The sequence below is a fragment of the Diadema antillarum genome, unplaced genomic scaffold (genome assembly GCF_040938485.1).
Source record: "Diadema antillarum isolate AM-2024a unplaced genomic scaffold, OU_Dant_1.0 seq00001143_RagTag, whole genome shotgun sequence".
In the NCBI taxonomy this organism is placed as follows: domain Eukaryota; kingdom Metazoa; phylum Echinodermata; class Echinoidea; order Diadematoida; family Diadematidae; genus Diadema; species Diadema antillarum.
This window is the reverse complement of record NW_027271955.1, coordinates 570,467-585,376: the sequence shown is the minus strand read 5'-3', so window position 1 is coordinate 585,376 and position 14,910 is coordinate 570,467. Positions and strand designations below refer to the sequence as shown.

The window sequence follows — 14,910 nt, the reverse complement described above, 5'->3', positions numbered from 1 at the left end:
CACTTTATATTCATACTTTACTTTTCCAAAAATGGTTGAATATCATTACTGGGGTAACTGCATAAGTAACCTCGTCACAATGTAGACATGATTAATAGGGACTGTACAGTACTGGTTGAGGTGAGGATTCAGCTTATAACATTTTGAGAGATATTTAGAAACCACTCTATGAAATGTTAAGGAGCATACAATTCTAAGGGGAATCAAAAGTTTATTTGATGAAAATCGGTTTTGAAATGACAGAGATATCTAAAAACAAGGAAAAACAAAGAGATCCTAATAAAAGTTGTGGCCTGTCAATTTTATAAGGATCGCTTTTTTGGATATCTCGGCAATTTCAAGGCCAATTTTCATCAAATAAACATTGAATTCTTCTTGAAATTACATGCTCTTTCATACTTCATAAGAAGTTTTGCCTAATTTCATCAAAAAATTTTATAAACCTGAATCCTCACCTCAACCAGTACTGTACAGTCCCTTTCATATTTCCCCATTACACAAGGATGACAACATAATCAAAGGAAACATCACCACTGCACTAGGAACATTCCTGTTATTGCAAGCATAATGTGCACAATTACCTGGCCATGAAATTCAATATAGTTAGCAATATTTTTTTTTTCAGCAAACTGTTCTATGAAAGTACAACACTTTAGAATAATCAATCTGAAGAATATCAATATTTAACCACTCCCAATTTCTTACCATTTTGGAAATGGGCACCATAATGTAAGTACCCTCCTAAGGCCAAAAAAAAAAAATTGTTGCATTGGCGTAACCCGCCCGACCCTAAAAATTCCGCCGACCCCATGTTTTTTTATTATTTTTTTTTGCTATCGATATCAAATATCTTGTTGATTGCGATCGCGATCGCACAAACCCGGAAGTGAAACGGCTCTGGGGATATCGGATGTACGAGGGAGAGATCTAGCGCCTCGCATAAGCCTTCCTTGATCAGTACGTCATCTGTTTCCAACACGGACACGTACTCTAACAAGATTTATTCAGTGTATACGTAGCATTCAGACTGCGATGTATTGTGCACAGTTTTCCCATAGGTTTCTTGTGTGGAGAACTTACACGAATCTGTATATGTGGGACTGTAATAGAGATCGCCGTGTGCGATGAAAAATCGGACATATGGGTCAATTTGCATCTATCTTATCTAAGTCAAAATAGTAAAATATGAAGTGAAAACATTCAGGATAGGGATTTCAACATCTTTAAATTCTGTGAAGGGGTATAATTCCAGTAATATCGGCCTCATAAATGATTTGTAGAATAGATGAACACAGCACATTCGGTGCAGCAGTTGTAACTGTTTACTGAGCCGAGCACGAGTTTTACACGTAAAATGCAGGTAGCAAAAAAAAAAAAAAAAAAAAAAAAAATCCGCCCGACCGACCCTATTTGAAAATCTCATGTTACGCCAATGCAACAAATTTTTTTTTTTTGGCCTAATCACCAATATTCCTGTAGTTCAATGTCTTATTAGAAAGTAAAGTACATTCATTGGCACAACACAAATATTGCACAAACCCTCTGACAATGGCGTTGTTCGAGAATAAGTGCTGTAACAACAATGCTATACTCATTATATTTTCTAAATAGGAAAAAAAATCCTCAACAGAACACAGATATTTCACTTTAATCATTACAGCATTTTGCAAGCACGAACACTCTTTACAGAATCCAAACAATTCACATACCCTTTGATACAGGCGTTGATTTTAGATTGGGGGCCATGGCAACAATGCTATCCTCATCGCTGCTGTCACTCAGCTGAGCACTGAAGTCTCCCCATGTCTCCTCATCCTCAAAGGCAACACGGTCATCCTGAAGGTAGGGACTTGCCCCCTTTCTGGGGGTTCCACTCGAGTCCTCATCCTCCTCCGTCTCTTGCGTTATGCCTTTCGTTTTGAAGACACGCCCATTTGATGCCATCCCATCTTCCACTGCACCAGCGCTGCTCGTGGAGGGATCATTATTTGAAGTCACATGATCGTCTGATTCTCCCTCCACTCTGAGATGGACATTATTGTTGTTGCTCCTGTTTTCATTGATGCCAGTTCTGTAAATTTCTAAATCTTCCTCCTCATCATCATCCTCCTCCTCATCATCATCATCATCATCACTGGGAGAGCTATTGTCCTCGGTGATTTGCTTGGAGCTAAAGTGCTCTCTGCCATACAGCTTCACTCCATTCACTGGCTCTACTGCATCATTTTCTCTACCGATTTCAACACTTCCTCCGTCTCCTTCCCCGTCGTCTCTATATGAATCCCGCTTTGAAATTCTCCTCACAACTTTTCTCTCAATCTTGCTGGGACCACTAACATTATTTGATAAAACTCCCTCCTCCTCCTCTCTTGCTGTCCTCTCTTCTTCTTCATCACTTGCTGATGAATAGAAATCGTCTCTGATCACAACTGCCTCGCCCTTTCCCAACAACCTGTCTTCAAACATGTGATCTTGCAGAGTTTCCTTGTGTACCGTCTCCACTGGTCTGCTGGCACCGTCCCGTGACTGGATGATGCTCACAGCTTGCTCCTCCTCCACCGCCTCATCATCTGTGCGGGTCAAACCCTGAGAGTTCTCTGGAGCCTTGATGTTATGTCCATCTTTTTCCTGTGATGCATCCATCGATACCAAGGTTGGAAGTCTGTCAGATTTCTTGATTAGGGGGGAAAGTCCAAGAAGTTGCTGTTGTAAAAAGAAAAAGAAAAGAAAAACGACAGAATCAAAATGAATGTGGATTATTGAAGCTTTTTGAAAACAAGCTGTTTAAAACAAACAAACAAACAAACAAACAAACCCCCAAAGTATAATCATCTTGTTTTATTCCTATAGATTTCTGGACACTACTACCCCCCCCCCAAAAAAAAAAACAAAACAAAACAAAACAAAACAAAACAAAAAACAAAACAAAACAAAAAAACTTTAATATTGAAGTAGGATAGAAAAGGCATTTGGTAAGGCAAGAGCCCTTTCAGTATGGCAAAGTGCTGCTGTCATTGTGAACACAAGCAGGCTAACAAATGCCTGATATGATACCTTACACTACAGATGTCACACCATTCAATTTAGAATCATACAATTAAAAAAAAAAATACTTGCATCTTCAGTCCATTGATAGATTCTTGCACAAAAAATATATCTGCTGCAGTGAAGATTTCAAGTTTTTAATCAGGTAATATCCATTGCCACATGAGAGTTTGTTGCAATTTGGGGACTTTTCAACAACAAAAAATACTATCTTTAGATATATTCAGACACTTTGAATAGCTGTGCATGCTAGTGATTCCAACATCAGTCCTCTAAAATGGTCAACTCTGGTTAGTTTGTTCTCCGCCAACCCTAAAGTGTAAGTGACCTCTACTGACCTGCTTACGTGTCTGTGCCCTCTGAAGCACATTGACTACCAGGGATGCCTCGCTGCAGAATGAGATGTTATCGTCTGCCGCCTTCTCAAGCATCTCAAACTCATCGAGATCTTCTTGCTCAATCTGATGAGGACAGGACATTAAAGACACAAAGATTCCTTGTAATGTATGGTTATTTGTTTTTCTTTAACCCATTAATGACGGCCTGATTATGCTACAACACACATTTCCCACAGAAACCTGCCCAAGTACTTTAAGTATACTTGGGACTTGTCTTCAATGGGTTCAAAGGTCATTTGACTTGGTATTAATGATACATAACACCATCCGTCTGCATCACATATCTTGCATCATATTCTGAAAGCGTAATTGACAGTCTGGTTTTAATTGATTTGATTTCCACACAATAAAATGGGTACACTACTTGCAACATGAATAATACAAAGCTACATTTCAATGCAGCTTGATGGCCCTTCTTAACTCTGTCCTCATGGTGGAGCTGTTCTGCCAAGGGATCCAGAATACACACTCAGTATGACATTACTGTAAAGAATTATTACATGTTTAAAAGCTTGAAACAAAGATGCATTATAGTAATCAATCATTTTATGCAAAATGTTAGGATAATCCTTGTATTCAACAAATCTACACAATCTAAGCCGTAAAAGAATAGAGGAAAGACAAAAAAAAAAGGAAAAGAAGAGAAAATTAAATTGAATTAAGGGGGAAATCTGCTTCTGTGAAAAAAAATAATACAAACAAATCATCTGCTACCGTAAGTAAATGCTTTAATGATTAGTTTGTAACAATGTACGGAGGATATTGGTCCAAACATGATGCTCTTGCTCTACACACGCCATAAAATGAAGTCAGGCAGAAACCTACCTCAGCCTTCTTCTCCCACACCTTGATGTGTCGGTTGAAGGAAGCCTCGAGGGTGTCGTTGTGCCCGGACGTCGCTCTGTCAGAGAGCTGGAGGCTGGGGACGAGAAGTCGGTGCTGGAGGGCGATGCTTTCGATCTTCTCCCTCTCCACGGGTGAAGACGGCGCCCTGGCTCTCGCTTGGTCTCGATCCCTGCTGTCGGATGCCTTCGGACGGGGCACGGGGATAGATTGGGGCTTCTTGAAGATGTTGTCGGCGGGGTGGGGCTCAGCTGGGGACTGTTGTGCCTTGCTAGACACCTTTCTGGATATCTGGATATCCATATGAAACAAATACATTGAGATATTCATATTCGATTACCATACCATATGATTCTATTGGCTCAAATTAATGCAGAAAGTTGTCAAAGGTAAAATAATCACTGACACTCTTTAGCTCACTGTAAACAACAAAATCTTATTGCTCAAGAATGTAACATACAATCACAAGATATCATTAATTAAGTGGCAAGATGATGAAATAAAACAAAAATTGATTTTTTTTTCTTCAAATGACATCCTCTGTGTTTTCAACATGAAAACGCTTGAGAAACTAATAAAATCTTAACACAAAAGGTTATAAGAGGAGAGAAAAATAGTGCACAGGTGCATGGCTGTTTATTCTTTCAGTACTGCATAGGAGAGGGGTAGCAGTACACCAAGAAGTGTCCTAGACAGCTAACTCTGATTTCATCTCTTGACTGCCATAAAGAATTCAGATCATAATACAGGCAAAGTTTCACTACGGTGACACTTTGCAACTGAACAAGTTTCCAAAACTCTTTAATGTGGCACAGTCACGATCACATGGATCAACATACCAATGATGCTGTAAGAATTTTGGAATTAGAGGCATTTATTGCAAAGCTTCATTTTGAGGTTATAAGGGGATCCTACATTCTTCTACCAGCTACAAGAAAATTATTGGCACATGGCATGACATAATATAAAAGAATATAATTTCGAAATACAGTCATACCTGCCTCAGCAGTCACCTGTCTGAAGCAGCCACCTGCCGTATATGGCCACTAAAAACAATTCCCTCTGAGAGAAAAGCCATGTCTACGATCCTCTCTATGGCGGCCATCTGTCTATAATAGTGACTTTTTTCATCTTCCTTGGGTGGCCACTAGACAGGTTTGACCGTTTTCAAGGAAGCTTATTAACATGAAAATAATTTGGATTATGTATTAAGCGGGTGATATCTAGCTTTATAACTGTTCTGTTGTGATGGTCTACAATTTGGGGTTATTTGAGCAATTGTAACTGCAAACAGGTCTATTGGCTAAAAAGTGATTTGTGCTGCGGGATAGAAGGAAAACAAGCCAACCTTTGGTGGCTCATCTCTCTTGGTCTTCTTCGTCTTGCCAGAGCCAGTCTTCTGTTTCTCTCTCTGGCCATCTCTCTCGGTCCCAGCTCCACTGCTGGTCTCTAGGCCCTGTCTGGTTGCCTGTGTCTTTCTGGGCTTGAACTTCCTGGGTTTCATGCCGAAGCGGGCGATGCCCTGGCCCCTCCTGAGGAAGGTGTGGCGGGGAGTGGCCGATGTCGGCTCAGTGGTGGTGGTGGCAGCGGAAGCTGCTGGGGGCACCTGTAGAATATAGTCCAACGATTAAACTTTGCTTTGACAAAAGTCTATTCAGAGAGTTTATACTCAGCAGTCACTGGATATTATGTCTCAAGCACACAAAATTTACGGCACACCCTATTAAATTCTCAGGGGAATGTTTCTTGATCTGTCTTCTCACATGCAAAAATATTCTTCCTCGGTGTCCTTTCATACACTTGTAGACACCCTATGTATGCTCATCAGTATGTGCAAAGCACACAGCAATGGAGTTATTGCCTTTTAGAACTTCACACCGCAAGACCATTGCACTTCAAATAATAGAAAAATGTGAATACAAATGATCTAAACAAGTTCTCTTTTCAGTAGGCTAAATTGTGAAAAATCGATGTCTGAAGAATATATTCACTTCTCTCCTTCTAGAAGATATAAGAAATAGATAAAAGGCAAATGATATTACTTCTGTATGAGGACTGTACAGAATAATTTCTAGGTCTTCACACAAAGTAAGTAATTTCATCATCACATAAATGAATAAAACCAAATGCATCTACCACACAAATACAGTGTATTTTCAAAACAATTTGTAAAACATTTCCCTAGAAATACCACTATATGCATCACTCATTTTAGTCTACCTTTCCTCCAGTAGATTTGAGCTGGAAATCCACAAGCTCCTCAAAGGACTTGAACTCTATGCCCACTTGGGACTGGATCGGCCTGTCTCCATCTTCCCCCTGCTCTAAGACCGGCCCGTGTCCCCGTCCACGATGGGATGGGGTAGTGGGCGAGAAGGGGGACAGCTGTGGGGAGATGGATGGTGAAGGTGGACACTGGTCTGGGGAGAGAGGCGGGTCACTCACAGCTGTCCGGTCAGAGTCCGGTAGGTGGACGGACAAGTGTTGGATGTGACGAGGGCTACCGCTGGTGGGCGTCTATCATATACAAATAATGAAGCAAAGTGAGCAATTCATACATTGAATGTCAGGGCAGGAAAAAAACACTAAACTAAAAATCAAATACGTAGTAATATGGTAAGTGAACATGAAATACAGGCTTTCCATCGACTGATATAAAAACAAGTGAAACATGCAACAAACAACCAAGTGACCACACAGTATATAATAATAGTGAGCACATGAGGTCAAATGCCTTCAACTACAAGAATTTAAAGATTATCACAAAGGCAGCCAATTTTTATCACATATCACATGATTGCACAAGCTCTAGAAAGACTCATATAATCAACATGTTATCAACAAGGTATTCATTAAACATACAATAAAGATGAAAATACCAGGTACATCAGTTTGGGCAAGAAAAGCACACATAACACTTGGGAACATATGATATTGCAAAATATTAGAAGACACGAGATCTCACCATGCACTGGTCTGACACAGAGGGAAAGATCTCATCATCTGTGTCTAGATTCTGCTCCCCATCACTTCCGAGGGCGTCGCCATGGTGACCGTCCTCCTTCTCAGCCATCCCCATCTCGCTGGTCTCTGATGCTGTGTCTGGCAAGGGGTAGACACCGTCGAGTGAGAGGAAGCCCGGATGTTCACTTCCTGAATCAAGATCAGTGCCTTCTTCCTAGAAAGGGGAGATGGAGAAGGTTGCATGTAGGGTAGGAATGATGTGGCATTATAATAGTTCCACTACTTCATTGACTTATTTATTCGACTTGATTATTCTCAAAATCTCAAAGGGTCAATACATAAATTGTTTTGTTGTTTCTGCATGCTTTATCTGTGTTGTATACTACTTTTAAAACATATGCTCTGCCCACTGAATGTGGCAGTGCATGTTGGTGATTGTAAACACCAATCGCAGCAAAAGACCAGCACAGTCTTATCTAGTGCTCGCAAAAACTAATGAGGCAAAAGATATATCTCCATCTGTTCTATACATGCACTGCATGAATGACATAACCTCCACTGATTTTAACAAACTGTTTGGCCAGAATAGACATTCACTTGAAGTCACAGAGCAGCCTTGAAACATTTATCCTACATTACTGCAATGGATAGGATGTGGATTTAATGCACCATCTTATACTTCACTACTACTTAAAGGGTCAAAGTGCAATCTTTTGCAGACTTTTGCAGATGTTATACATCAGCTTCTTGTTTGACTGCTACATGTGTGCAGTCAGTATTACCATTGGCTCACTTTAAGCATGAACTTTACTTACCCTTCTGTGTGAGTAAGAACATAGATGGCTATTGGCATGTACAATTCTATTCCTTTATCCTTTTACAGTGCAACCAAGAAACACACGATAATTTCAGGGTTTTTTTTAATCAGTTGGGAAATATGTTCATGAAATTATTCGGGAAAAAACAAAAATCTTTCCAGGGAAATATGCATATGGGATACGGTTTGAGAGAAACTGTTTAACAAGCATACATTGATAGAGTGGGGTGGGGGGCGGCAAGGAGGGAAAGACATTAACATTGGAATTGTAGGCAGCCTGTCAAAATTTGCAGAACATGTATGCTCTTCTTATATTACCAGCACTAACCTGTGAATGACCATTTGCTCCTGCAGACTGGTCAATGCTTGACCCAATGCCTTCCAGCAAAACAGGTCCAGTATTCTGAGAGATGGACAGGGCAGCCGTTGCCTGTGCCAGAGCTCTGGGCAGGGAGCTTGGCATTCTCTTGGACCCCTGAGATGGACTACCCGCCGGAGACTTTGTGGGGCTCTTCTTCTTACCAGGCGATTTAGGTGGGGACCTTTTCTCTTGGACCCCTATTGGAAAAGAAATGGATACAGTAAATTACACTACATTTCATTGAGTTCTACATAATTTTTTTTGTATCTCTCTCCCTCTCTCGTTCTTTAAAATGACTCTCCTCTTCAGGTGCACTGCATCTAAACTTTATAGGACATCAATAGAAGCCCTACTATTTCTGCTAAAATAACAGATATCACATCAAATTGATTAAAACAACCTTGAGAAATGTAAATTACTGACATTTTAAGTCCCTGCAAAACATTTCCAAAAAACAATTCTAGGATGGAGAAGACATGGAATATCCATCACAATGCCATATCCTCTTCAATTGACTATCCATGTGAAAATTTGAATTGCAAATGCTCTATGACCTAACCCTATTGGTCTACATCTGGGGGAATTACTACATATCATGAATAGACCTTACACAAGGCCTATAGGTGCCAAAGTTTTTGGACAAGATGATCAACTTACTGCCCACTGCCTGAGTTCTCAATTAATTGTCTAGGTGAAAATTGCAAATGTTCTATGACCCTACTGGTCTATATCTGGGAAATAACGAAGTATTGATCACATAGACGAGAACAGTTGGATGATACTATAAGCAAGACCTGTGCAGATTTATTTATCTATTTATTTATTCATTTTTATTTTTTTTTTGAGAGAAGATTGACTCACCACCCCACTGCCTGAGTCGTTGCTGCATTAGTGCCTGTTGCACCATTTCCTGCTGGTTCTTTAGCATCTCCAACTGCTGCTGCTGCTGCACCATTAGCCGGGTCTGCTGCTGTTGCTGCCACTGCCGCAACAGGCGGAACTTCTCCAGCAACTTGGCTTGCTCCTGGGTCCCTCTCTGCTCCATCAGGTCCCCGCTTATGTCTGGTGACAAAATGGGGGGGGGGGGGGGGGGGGGGGCGGGAGGAAGAGGATGCAGGGTGGTGGAGAGAGACAGAGATGAGTGATGCCTTGGTCAGCATGAGGGTTCGTTCTTGGGTTTAGTCAGTGACCATTACCTCAAACCTAGGTAAAATTCCTGACACATGTAATCACTTTTTAGTTCTACATGATAAGATCAATTCTATTTTCTGTCATGTCGTAGATTTCAGTGTACATGGCTATGTGCTATTCTGCGCTTATTCCTTGTCCTAATGAAGGATATGTATTCAATATTTCTTATTCAGTGCAATGACACAACATCGTTGCACATACACAATAACAGTCTGAACAAATTTGAGTGCAGACTCCATTCAAAGGGCCCCACACAAAAAGAAACATTGTATATTATCATACTGCAATTTCCTCGAACAAACATTTTCTAATCCTCACCAATTTTTAACATTTCAAACATTCTCTAATAATATCACAAAATTGTAATTATCAGTTTTATACAACATGAGTTTACTGATAAACATTCAGCAGAAGAGCATTCCAATCAAACTCAAGAATAAGTATTAGCAGAATTACACTTGTACCATGCAATCTTAGAATCATTCCTCATCAAGCAAATGTTTACTGCTGTTTATTCATTTATTTATTTTTTGTCTGTTTTTTTTTTCGCTTTTTTTTTTGTTTAATGAGCTCTGCCAGTACATTATTCACACCATAAACACATGCAAAAGGGATCATGAACTGTACCTGTCTTTAGGGTTGGACCATTTCCCTGCAGGGGTGTGGGATCTACCAAAACCCCTGCCCTTGATGTCCAAGTGTTGATGCTGTGAAAAGTCTCTCTCGAGGATTTGCTTCCAGCCCCTGCTTGACTGGACTCCATCATGGAGAGCCAACTGCTGTGAATGCATCATGGAGAGGGGAGAAATATGAATGGTTGCTACGTTTGGGACATGGACAACTTTGAAGGAGTTAGAGGAGGAAGAGAAAGACAAATGCATACAACCCACAGTCATTGACAATGTCTACTACTATCAAATACAAACATTAAAGACAACTCTCTAGAGTTATCTTATAATGCATCTACATGTATAGGACCTGCACCAACATGGCTACACCCCCATCACATCTACAAAACTGATGAATATTTATACATTTTACCACAAATTCTATGTTATACTCACGTAAAGTACATGATTGGACTACAGTATGGGACAGCAGTCCATAGTGTGCCCTCACGCTACGTTCATGGAGCAAAAAAAAAAAAAAAAATTCAATTTCTAATCGTAATCCCTAACCACGAATTCCATCACTGCACAGTTCAAAATACCAGCTCTGATGAATGATGGAATAGAATGGAATAGAATGAAGTATGCTTGCCGACTTCGGCAGAACGCAGTGCAGCCTTTTCAAAGCTATCCTTGGCCTCCCCCGCAGAACAGCAAATGAGGTGGTCTCCATACTTTACTAAGATCCCACTAGTCGCTGATGAAGCTGACAAGCAGTTTCCTCAGACTCCTTGGAAAAGTCCTCCTGCTCCCTCACAACAGAGTTGAAAGGAGATTGCCCATGAATGCCATCTGCCACATACCAACAAGTCACTCATACCATGAAGAACCTCAAAGACAAGCTTGCCCTGTATGAACTCCCTCCCATTGACGAGCTCATCAGTTCACCATCCCCTCCTCAAGCTCCACACACCTTGACCGAAAGATCAGTCTGTATCTGGTTGTCAGGGATACATTCCGCAGAGACTGCATCTGGCTTCACGAAATCCCCTCCTATACAGACCAAAGGCTCTCCTCCTGGCTCCTGTGGGGCTTGTCTGCATGCTATCGTGCGCTGAGCAAACAATACCATAACCCCAATTTCATTTTTAATTACAACAAGTTTAGCACGACACGACACATTACGCAGTAATATTTGCGTAACTTTCCCACATCGTGCAATCAAAATACTTACAGTAACCAGGTTAGATCACAGAAATTTGTATCCACGTCAAGCGATATCGCAACATCGCTGTTCGCTTGCTGTAAGTCCCCATTTAATATGTACCTACGCAAGCCATCTAAAATATAATGGCTGAAGGGACCATTCCTGTTGCACATACAGCACACGTGATTGGCAAACGGATTTATACATGTATGTTCCAGAGAGCTGTGACAATCGTATTGATGGGCTGGTAGTTGTGTGTTTTCCCATGAAAATACCACCAAAATGTTGGACAATTCAAACATCTGGTGAGCGCAACGTATTCATGAAATGTTGATTTTACTACATGAGTTCAAATTTGCCGATCAAGGTAGGACTGTGAATTAGACATAATTGAGAAGGGTGAGCTGTGAGGTACCTTACCCAATTCCCCAAGGGACAGTGGTTAAGAGTCCCCCCCCCCCCCCCCCCCCACAGCGATTATGTTGAGCTTTCATCTGTCTACGGAGCTGAGGAGAGCCAAAATAATCAATGCAGTAAAAAGAATAATAAAAGACTCTTCCGGACAGACAGATTTTTCTGTCTTAGTCTACACACACCTGCCAGTGTGAGGTGAGATGTGCTGTCGCGGCTGTGGAAGAACATGGCTCTGACATCACCAGTGCAGTGATCACCGAGAAAGCAGTCAGCTAAAACTTAAGTCATCACTGCACTAACGTTACACCTGTGACCCACACTACAGAGGCCAGACCACTTCTACTCTCCACCGCGCGCCGTCGTCCTGGGTCATGGACGTAAACTCCTGCCCTCCATCATTTTCTCACCACATGATCTCCGACCAGCGATACCCATCAAAGCTCTGCTCAGCGTGGTATCTAGACCTCTACCAACTACCTCTCCCCTAAACACTACAAAAGTTGCCTGGGATGCCTTTGTGGCCATACTCATGCAATGATACTGCTGTGTTGAAACAGTGACCCATGTGTCCCATATACCACGGCATGCACTTGGCTAGCCCGACCAGACACCGCCGTGCGCTAGCACTACACTTGCGTACATATATCACAGCGACATCATTTGTAATCGACAGCCCATCCGTGAATAGTTTCAAGCCTAACTTAGAGAGGTTCTGGAGTCAAGACAAGAACAAATACAACCCCGACGGGATTTTTTTTGTCCATGTTATACTGCACAGCGCCTAATTAAAAGTTATTGAAGGGGATGGCTAGTAACTGATCTGTGGGAATCAGTGGGAATGCTGAGGGATGATTGTTCCAATCCTTGTGGGATTCAGTTAAGAGTACATAATATATCTACTGTTGTGTGAAAATTATTTGCTTCAGAACGGTCTCATATTCAAGTAATGTGCAGATTTAATGCCCCGTCACTGACCAGGCACGCTAACCAGGAAACATTAAACTGCACATTACTTGAATATGAGTTACTAGCATATAAGTTACTAGCCATCCCCTTTAATGTCATGTAATGACGACACCGAGGGGCAAATAAGTTAAGTACAACTTTACGCCCACATCCAAGGTATGTATGACAGGGCTTAGCCTGACCAGACACTGTGCTGCGCACAGGGTCTGACATGTGTTAGTGTTTCAACGTTGTAAACGACCGTCACTATTGACGGCAAAATCACATAAAATACCTTTTATTTTGTATGATTTTAAGAGTAATATAATTTGCAACACTTACCTACAGCGTATTTTCCTGATGGTTGAGTTAAATTCGGCGTTTTGTTGGTATCCAGACCTTATTGTTGAATTTTTCGGAGTAGATCGTGCTGTGGCATCTTTTCCTTCGAGAGCTTCACAAAATCAACAAACTACCACGAATGCGCATTCAGAAGTGGTTGCTTTTTACGTACGCCCGTGCGCCCGTGCGTTTCATGTGTTACGTAAAGCTTGTAGTAGATCCGCGCGTGCTGCACCGGCAATGATTTGACCTTTTTTAGTCGGGGTCATCCGACTATCTCATCACTTCCGCCCCGACTACCTACGTTGTAGTATACGAGAGTGAATGCCATTCATATAACACGCAGATGAGGAGTGAAGCAGTAAGGACGTTTACAGACCTGATTTCAGCCACAGATTTCGGTAAGTTTTTGATGTAATTAAACAAAAAATCGCACACCGATTATTGAATGATGGTCATAGATTACGATAATTCCTTATATTTTATATTCCATGATTAATAAAGATATTCATGAAGGAAACAGTGAACCATAACAACGTCTGCGAAGGAATAGAGGTGCAGCCGCTGTCGCTTCGCGACAGCGGCTGCGTGTAGTTAGACAGGGCTGTGCCTGCGCCTGTATATAGTTCAGTCCGGGAAACCCGCTCATGAGGACCGCCCCCGCGTACGAGGACTGTCCCTCCTCATGAGGACCTCCCCCCCGCCTCATGAGGCCCCCCGGGGAACGCCTCATGAGGCCCCCCATTAACTTCTTATTCATCTCACATCTGACGTATAAATTGTCGCAACTTTGCACGGTGATTTTTTGTTACACACACATGTCCACTATCCATGATGAAAAGAAGAAAAAATCCTGTCTGTTTTTTTTTTTCAAAAATCGAGTTTTAATCAACCGATGCAGAGCGCCCATCAAAACACGGGCGCCAGCGCGTTCGCACAATGCAAGACTGCCGCACCTAGCGGCCTGATCCGACTAAATATTTTTGATGCTTTTTTCTGCGGCTCTCACCTCTCCGCGCACGAATCAGCCTCATGAAGCTGAAGTCTGACATCTTTTTACACAAATTCGTCGCATCATCACATCACATCACGCATCCAGCACATACCAGACTGGTATGTGCTGGATGCGTGATGTGATGCGACGTACGTCGCGTCGCGGGATGATTCCAGAGAAAGCGCCCAAACGGTAAGCGGGCGGCGGAATCGTGGGCGGAATTGACGAAGACAGTGAACTCGTCATACCTACAAAGTGATTATTTTGCTAACAAACTGGAGTATGTCATCTACCCACCTACTCTATTAGTGTGGAATAGTAATTTGGAATATATGGACAAGATCAGGTTAGTAGGGTGGGACATCCAATTACCGGACGCTTTTTTTCGTGGCTTTGATTTCCGTACTCAGTGGATGAAATTTCGGCTAAAAATAACACCACTTATTCACAGACTCCTGGAAATCATGAATTCAGCCAACTTATGTCAATTCTTCTTTCCAGTTTTTAGAAAATATGCTTCAAACATACCCCTCTAAAAATAGTTTTTTGCGCGGTGCTAAATCGCATTGTATTACCGGACGCAATTTTCGTAATCGAATAATCGAGGTCTTTCGCACCTAGTCCTTGCACCAGAATCATAATTCATCCCACAAATCACCGTACACATTCTCACCGAGCGGATGACAAAGAAAAAATCGGCAAATGAGGCTCAAATTTCGTATTTTACGGTAAAATGTCTGTCTTGAACATTTCGAACAGTTCACGCAATAAAACCTTGTGA

At 41.6% G+C, this 14,910-nt stretch overlaps 1 pseudogene; it reads right to left on the bottom strand.

Annotated features, from left to right (window-relative positions):
* Positions 1-12,076, bottom strand: part of LOC139744162 (uncharacterized) — a 30,138-nt pseudogene extending 18,062 nt beyond the window's left edge.
* Positions 12,077-14,910: the final 2,834 nt, after the last annotated feature.